A 9,403-nucleotide genomic window follows, 5' to 3' on the forward strand; every position below is an offset into this window, starting at 1 on the left:
ACATATTACATAAAGGAAACCAAAACCATACCTTAGCCGATTTTCAATATGCTCAAACACCAAACTTGATTCCAGCAAGCTTCCACCAAGCTCCAAACCACCAAAGCCAAACTAAAAGCCACCACCAACTCCAAAAACAAGCTTCATACATACAACATAACCATGCATTAACAACTAAAGCTCACACTACATCAAACTTCAAGGATATAGAGGTTTCTTACCTTATCCAATGGTGATTGGGGCAAAACCCGACAATATTCCAATGCTAGATCACCCCTAAACAACCAAAACCACAAAAATATAATCAAAATCTATAACCAAAAATGCACAGAAACTAGGGCAGCAAACTAGAGCTTAGGTTGCAATTTCTTACCAGCAAAGCCTAGATAGAAACAAACAGCTTGATGAGAACTTCGCTTGGCCGCAAACGGCTCGTCAATCGGAGCTCCATAGCTTAAGATATGATCAAAACAAGGTTGGGGTGAATAGTGAAACCCTAACTCTTCTCTTCTCTCTTCTCATCAGGGCCTTCCCTCTCTCCATTAGGGTATAATGAGCTGAAAGCTCATGAAAGGATGCATATATATGTTGGGCTTGGGCGCAACTTGGGTCCGGTCCAACCCGTGTGCGTTTTAGGTTCGTTTGGCCCACTTTGGGCAAAAACCTTTAAGATTAGTGCCCGGCTTTCAATTCTAAATTATTTTTTGTCCTTTCAAAACAATAAATCAATTTCAAAATCTTATTTTTCAAAATACGTGGTACCGGACATACTAGAGCCGGTACTGCCGGGTTAAGGACCGGTACGTTTTTTTACAAAAATTTTTCGTAAAAGATACATTTTCCAACTCAAAAAAATCATTGAATTCAAATTTCACCTTTATATTTTCAAATTAAAACTTCTAAATTTTGAATCTATTTCAGGCACTTAAAAATTATTATTTTATTAAAACGGTTATGCCTGTTCTTACAATATGGATTTTGTAATTGTAAATTTTGGTTGATGATGTATCAACTCTATTTATCTATAATGACATTGATTTAAAGAAAATTTAACTTGGCTTTTGATTTTAAGTCCTTTTAGGTAGCTTAATTTAGTAAACTGCTATATCATTTAGAATAATAACTTATATGGTCTACTAACTGAAAACTTACTATGAATGATTATGACATCTAAAATTCGTGGTTTAGCCCATCAGACTATTTTAGAATTGCAAATTAAAAAGTTGATTTTTTATCTGTATCTTCTTAGAACAGCTTTGGGGGAAGTATATAATGGAGAAATTGGTTTTGCTTATTCGTTAGAAATATAATGGAAAGTAAATAATTCAGCAGTGCTTTCTTTAGAATTTTGTAATGTGTTGAGTTCTGAAGATTATGTTTATATACATGTTTTGTTGATGTATTAAGTTAGCATTTTATCTTTCTTTTGCTGATTGTTGCTATGTAGATAAAATTCACAACCTTTCTAGCGTACGTAGGTATTTCACCCATAAAAGGGGGTTATTTCAAAGTGTTTTGACTTTTAGAATTTTTTTTATAATCTTCAGATTGTGGTAGTTTCAAACTGCCACAATTTTTTTTAAACCATCGTGCACGATAGCGGCGGTTAAAAACCACCACAATTAAAAAAAAACTATTTACCAAATAGCAGCAGTTCTGCAACCGCTGCAAAATCAATTATCTAATTTGCAGCGGTTGTGCCAGCAGTTTTCTAAAACCGCCGCAAAATCAAATCTCCACCCCCCCAAATAGGCAACGCTTGTGGAATCGCTGAAATTTCGTTTCGCGGTGGTTAAAAATCGATTCCTAAAAAAACCGCCGCTATTCGGCGTGTCTCTTGTAGTTTACCTTCTTTTATTCTTTCCTCTTGTATCACATCCTTAAATCTATTGTTCAACAAAGCCTCCATGTTGTCATACAAGTTAGTCTTACTCTCACTATCACTATCAATATCACCATCAACATCCATGCCGACTACGCTTTCCCTATGATGAATTTATCTCGTATAACAAATCCAAAAACAATCAAATGGATATAAATCATTTGCCTTTGTTGTCACAAGAAATTACAACACTTTGTATAAGGGTATACGATTTTTTTTCCTTGTGAATTTTTTTATAGAATAAGTAAAATCTAAGAAATTATTGTCACCATTACTAAATTCAGTTTTATCTCTCGACAAACTCATCCAATTATTCATATATTGTTACTACTATTTAACTAAGCATATAAATAAAAATGTTCATACATATTTAGTATAAATTCATTAGATGGCGCAAAATAATATTATTATTAAAATTTAAAAAAAGTTATATTAGTTATCCAAAAGTAGACTAAATATCAAAAGATTATCAATATAAAAAAAATTGCACAAAGGTACATAATATACGTTGAAAGCAAACAAGTGTAAGCAAAATAAAAATCTTATAGGGTCATGGATCAACAAATTACAATGTTCAAGTCCTAGAGTGTCCACCAAAGTTCCTCAAACTTCTTTAAAAAAATCTCTCTCTAAAAAAAAGTAAAGAATAAAAATCAAAATTAAAATTAACTTTTACGACAAGCTAGCTACCAATGACATAAATGCACCTCAATTTCAAATTCTTCAACCAAGAATCGATCCTAAACAGAACAAGATATAAAATTATTGAAAATCAAACTACAATGACTTATTTTTGTAATTTCTTAATCTAATATAACACACTACTACATAATTGACTTTTTCTAACATTTAACAAATGTTAAATATACCCTATGTTACTAAAGAGTTTTACTAACATTCTTTTAAAGATTTAATAACATTTAGTAAAAATGTTACAAAAGATATTCTATAGTAATATTAAGAGAATGTTACAATAGACATTTCTTGGTAACACTTAAAAAAATATTACCATAGATATTTTTTGTAACACTTAAAAAATATTACAATAGATATTTTATGTAATATTTAAAAAATATTACCATAGATATTTTTTGTAACACTTGAAAAAATGTTACCGTAGATATTTTTTGTAACACTTAAAAAATATTGCAAAAGATCTTTAGTAACATTTTTTTAGTTATACTATTTTTATTTAATATTATACACAATATAAATATACTAAAATTAATTACTACAACATGAAATATTTCATTAAATTCACAAATTCACAAAATGAAATTATTATAACCTCTTTCATTAATCAATAATCATTGTACAAGTTTGCTTCGTGATGCAAATAAAATGAAAAAAAATACTTATAGCACTCAAACTCTATGAATATTCTATATAAAAAAGAAAAGAAAAAGTGATACAAGGGAATTGATGACAAGTCATCTTAGCCTAGTTTCACTAGTCTTTTTCCTTTGTTTTCATTTAGTTTTATGCACTTTCTTAAGCCATAAGTAAGCCAATTGGGTTGAATTTCATGTTTCCTTTGATTCAATCAACCATGGATAAATTGATGCATTTTTATGAGTTTTTGTGCCATAATTGCTCATGTGACAAGAAGAAGAACAACTCTCATGATTATGGCATAGCTTTGATACAATTGTTGATTGATGATAGGTGGAATAAAGCTTGGAAGAAGGCTGCAAGAATGGGCTTGAAAAGAGGGATTCACATTTGAGCTAACGTTTGCCTCAAACGTTAACTCAAACGTGAGAAGCAGATGAAGAACACCCTGGAGAAGAGCCAACGTTTGCGCCAACATTTTCCTCAAACGTTGAGGCAAACGTTGGCTGAAGAGGAAGCAAGGGAAGGCAACGTTTGTGCCAACGTTTGCCTCAAACGTGAGGTCAAACGTTGGCGCCAAAAAGAAGAGAAAAGGCACTTGGTGCACGAAATTGTGATCTCCAGGCTCAAACAAATCCTGGTAATGGCTCCAAAGCTTGGTGCTCTGATCTTAATTCATAATATGTCACAACTTCGATACAACTAACCAGCAAGTGCACTGGGTCGTCCAAGTAATACCTTACGTGAGTAAGGGTCGAATCCCACGGAGATTGTTGGTATGAAGCAAGCTATGGTCACCTTGCAAATCTCAGTCAGGCGGATTTAAACATGATACTTTATTAGATTAAAATAAACAATAAAAGGGATAGAGATACTTATGTAGATTCATTGGCAGGAATTTCAGATAAGCGAATGGAGATGCTTTTCGTTCCTCTGAACCTCTGCTTTCCTGCTATCTTCATCCAATCAGTCTTACTCCTTTCCATGGCTGGCTTTATGTGATACATCACCACTGTCAATGGCTACTTTCGGTCATCTCTCGGGAAAATGATCCAATGCCCTGTCACGGCACGGCTAATCGTCTGGAGGCATCACCCTTGCCAATGGCTTCATCTTATCCTCTCAGTGAATAATCTGCTCACGCACCCTGTCACGGCACGGCTATTCATCTGTTGGTTCTCGATCATGCCGGAATAGGATTTACTATCCTTTTGCGTCTGTCACTAACGCCCTGCAATCGCGAGTTTGAAGCTCGTCACAGTCATTCAATCATTGAATCCTACTCAGAATACCACAGACAAGGTTTAGACCTTCCGGATTCTCTTGAATGCCGCCATCATTCTAGCTTACGCCACGAAGATTCTGGTTAGGATATCTAAGAGATATTCATTCTAGCTTATTTCATGTAGAACAGAAGTGTTTGTCAGGCACGCGTTCATAGGGGAGAAGGATGATGAGCGTCACACATAATCATCACCTTCATCACGTTCTTGGGTGCGAATGGATATCTTAGAAGCGAAATAAGAAGAATTGAATAGAAAACAGTAGTACTTTGCATTAATCTTTGAGGAACAGCAGAGCTCTACACCTTAATCTATGGAGTGTAGAAACTCTACCGTTAAAAATACATAAGTGAAAGGTCCAGGCATGGCCGAGAGGCCAGCCCCTCTGATCTAAGAACCAGGCGTCCAAAGATGATCAAAAGATCCTAAGATGATCAAAAGATACCTAATACAACAGTAAAAGGTCCTATTTATAATAAACTAGCTACTAGGGTTTACATGAGTAAGTAATTGATGCATAAATCCACTTCCGGGGCCCACTTGGTGTGTGTTTGGGCTGAGCCTGAGTGTTGCACGTGTAGAGGCCATTTGTGGAGTTGAACGCCAGTTTCTGTGCCAGTTTGGGCGTTCAACTCTGGTTTTGGATCCTTTTCTGGCGCTGGACGCCAGATTTGGGCAGAAGGCTGGTGTTGAACGCCAGTTTACGTCGTCAATTCTTGGCCAAAGTATGGACTATTATATATTGCTGGAAAGCCCTGGATGTCTACTTTCCAACGCAATTGGAAGCGCGCCATTTCGAGTTCTGTAGCTCCAGAAAATCCACTTTGAGTGCAGGGAGGTCAGAATCCAACAGCATCAGCAGTCCTTTTTCAACCTCTGAATCTGATTTCTGCTCAAGTCCCTCAATTTCAGCCAGAAAATACCTGAAATCACAGAAAAACACACAAACTCATAGTAAAGTCCAGAAATGTGAATTTAACATAAAAACTAAGGAAAACATCCCTAAAAGTAACTAGATCCTACTAAAAACATACTAAAAACAATGTCAAAAAGCGTATAAATTATCCGCTCATCACAACACCAAACTTAAATTGTTGCTTGTCCCCAAGCAACTGAAAATCAAATAGGATAAAAAGAAGAGAATATACTATAAATTCCAAACTATCAATGAAACATAGCTTCAATCATATGAGCGGGACTTATAGCTTTTTGCCTCTTGAATAGTTTTGGCATCTCACTTTATCCATTGAGGTTCAGAATGATTGGCATCTATAGGAACTCAGAGTTCAGATAGTGTTATTGATTCTCCTAGTTCAGTATGATGATTCTTGAACACAGCTTCTTTATGAGTCTTGGCCGTGGCCCTAAGCACTTTGTTTTCCAGTATTACCACCGGATACATAAATGCCACAGACACATAGTTGGGTGAACCTTTTCAGATTGTGACTCAGCTTTGCTAGAGTCCCCAATTAGAGGTGTCCAGGGTTCTTAAGCACACTCTTCTTTTGCTTTGGAACTTGACTTTAACCGCTCAGTCTCAAGTTTTCACTTGACACCTACACGCCACAAGCACATGGTTAGGGACAGCTTGGTTTAGCCGCTTAGACCAGGATTTTATTCCTTTTAGGCCCTCCTATCCACTGATGCTCAAAGCCTTGGGATCCTTTTTATTTGCCCTTGCCTTTTGGTTTTAAGGGTTATTGGCTTTTTCTACTTGCTTTTTCTTTTTCTTTCTATTTTTTTTTCTAATTAATTTTTTTTTTCGCCCCTTTTTTTTCTGCAATCTTTGTTCTTTGCTGCTTTCTCTTGCTTCAAGAATCATTTTTATGATTTTTCAGATTATCGAATAACATGTCTCCTAGTCATCATTCTTTCAAGAGCCAACATATTTAACATTCTTAAACAACAACTTCAAAAGACATATGCACTGTTCAAGCATACATTCAGAAAACAAGAAGCATTGTCACCACATCAATATAATTAAGCTAAGTTCAAGGATAAATTCGAAACTCATGTACTTCTTGTTCTTTTGAATTAAAACATTTTTCTTTTAAGAGAGGTGATGGATTCATAGGATATTCATATCTTTAAGACATAGTTACTAACTACTAATGATCATGTAATGAAGACACAAACATATATAAGCACATAACATATAAAAACGAAAAACAGAAGAAATAAGAGCAAGGAATGAATCCACCTTAGTGATGATGGCGTTTCAATGATGTTCTTGAGCTCTTCTATGTCTCTTCCTTGTCTTTGTTGCTCCTCCTTCATTGCTTTTAGATCTTCTCTGATTTCATGAAGGATGATGGAGTGCTCTTGATGTTCCACCCTTAGTTGCTTCCAATAATTGTGTGGAAGAAAATGTATCCCCTGAGGTATCTCAGGGATCTCTTGATTTGCAGTCAAATGTTCTACCACTGAGCTATAGACCCTTGATGGAAGCTTTTGTCTTCCCTTTCCTCTTTCTAGAGGTTTCTCTGGCCTTAGGTGCCATCAATGGTTATGGAAAAAACAAAAAGCTATGCTTTTTACCACACCAAACTTAGAATGTTGATCGCCCTCGAGCAAAAGAAGAAAGAATAGAAGAATAAGAAGAAGATATGGAGGAGATGGAGGGAGATGTGTATTCGGCCATATGGGTGGGATTGGGTGGGAAAGAGATGTTGAATCTTGAAGGAAAGTGGGTGTTTGGATGTGAGTGGTAAAGAGTTAGTAGGGAAGAGTGTTTATTGGGAATAGAGGATGATTGAGAAGAGAGAAGAGAGTGAGTGGAGGTAGGTGGGGATCCTGTGGGGTCCACAGATCTTGAGGTATCAAGGCATTTACATCCCTGCACCAATTTAGGCATGCAAAATGCCCTTGCACACAACTCTGGGCGTTCAGCGCCAGGTTGGTGCCCATTTTGGGCGTTCAACGCCCATTTGCTGCCATTTCTGGCGTTGAACGCCAGAACCATGCTTGTTCTGGGCGTTCAGTGCCAGGATGCTCCCATTCTGGGTGTTCAGCGCCAAAACTATGCTCTGTTCTGGCGTTTGAACGCCAGACAGATGCTCCTCCAGGGTGTGATTTTTCTTCTGCTGTTTTTGATTCCGTTTTTGATTTTTTTGTTTATTTTGTGACTCCACATGATCATGAACCTAAGAAAACATGAAAAACAATAAAAAATAAGAATTAGATAAACATTGGGTTGCCTCCCAACAAGCGCTTCTTTAATGTCAATAGCTTGACAGTGGGCTCTCATGGAGCCTCACAGATGTGCAGAGCTTTGTTGAGACTCTCCAACACCGAACATAGAGTTTGGTTGTGGCCTCCCAACACCAAACTTAGAGTTTGACTGTGGGGGCTCTGGTTGACTCTGCTTGGAGAGAAGCTTTTCCTGCTTCCTCCCCATGGTTGCAGAGGGGGATCCTTGAGTTTTGAATACAAGGGAGTTCTCATTCCATTGAAGGACTATTTCACCTCTGTCAACATCAATCACAGCTCTTGCTGTGGCCAGGAAAGGTCTTCCTAGGATGATGGATTCATCCTCTTCCTTTCCAGTATCCAGGACTATGAAATCAGTAGGTATGTAAAGGCCCTCAACCTTTACTAATACATCTTCTACTTGTCCATAAGCCTATTTTCTTGAGCTGTCTGCCATCTCTAGTGAGATTTTAGCAGCTTGCACCCCATAGATTCCCAGTTTCTCTATTACAGAGAGGGGCATGAGGTTTATCCCTGAACCAAGGTCACACAGAGCCTTAAAGATCATGGTGCCTATGGTACAAGGGATTATGAACTTTCCAGGATCCTATCTCTTCTGAGGCAATGTCAGTTGATCCAGATCACTTAGTTCATTGATGAACAAGGGAGGTTCAACTTCCCAAGCATCAATGCCAAATAATTTGGCATTCAGCTTCATGATTGCACCAAGAAACTTGGCAGTTTGCTCTTCAGTAACAGCCTCATTCTCTTCAGAAGAGGAATACTCATCAGAGCTCATGAAGGGTATAAGGAGGTTCAATGGAATCTCTATGGTCTCTAGATGAGCCTCAGAGTCCTTTGGTTCCCCAGAGGGAAGCTCCTTATTGATCACTGGACGTCCCTGGGGGTCTTCCTCCTTGGGATTCACGTCCTCTCCTCTCCTCTCAGGTTCGGCCATGGCGCTTATGTCAATGGCCTTGCACTCTCTTTTTGGGTTCTCTTCTGTATTACTTGGGAGAGTACTAGGAGGGATTTCAGTGATCCTTTTACTCAGCTGGCCCACTTGTGCTTCCAGATTTCTAATGGAAGACCTTGTTTCATTCATGAAACTTACAGTGGCCTTAGATAGATCAGAGACTAGATTTGCTAAATTAGAAGCATTTTGTTCAGAGTTCTCTGTCTGTTGCTGAGTTGATGATGGAAAAGGCTTGCTATTGCTAAACCTGTTTCTTCCACCATTATTAAAGCCTTGTTGGGGCTTTTGATCCTTCCATGAGAAATTTGGATGATTTCTCCATGTTGAGTTATAAGTGTTTCCATAAGGTTCACCTAAGTAATTTACCTCTGCTATTGCAGGGTTCTCAGGATCATAGGCTTCTTCTTCAGAAGATGCCTCTTGAGTACTGTTGGATGCAGCTTGCATTCCATGCAGACTCTGAGAAATCATATTGACTTGCTGAGTCAATATTTTATTCTGAGCCAATATTGCATTCAGAGTATCAACTTCAAGAACTCCCTTCTTCATAGGCGTCCCATTACTCACAGGATTCCTTTCAGAAGTGTACATAAACTGGTTATTAGCAACCATGTCAATGAGTTCTTGAGCTTCTGCAAGCGTTTTCTTTAGGTGAATGGATCCACCTGCAGAGGTATCCAATGACATCTTTGATAACTCAGATAAACCATCATAGAATATATCCAGGATGGTCCATTCTGA

Source organism: Arachis ipaensis, chromosome B1 (assembly GCF_059453495.1).
Source record: "Arachis ipaensis isolate K30076 ecotype BB chromosome B1, ASM5945349v1, whole genome shotgun sequence".
Lineage (NCBI taxonomy): Eukaryota > Viridiplantae > Streptophyta > Magnoliopsida > Fabales > Fabaceae > Arachis > Arachis ipaensis.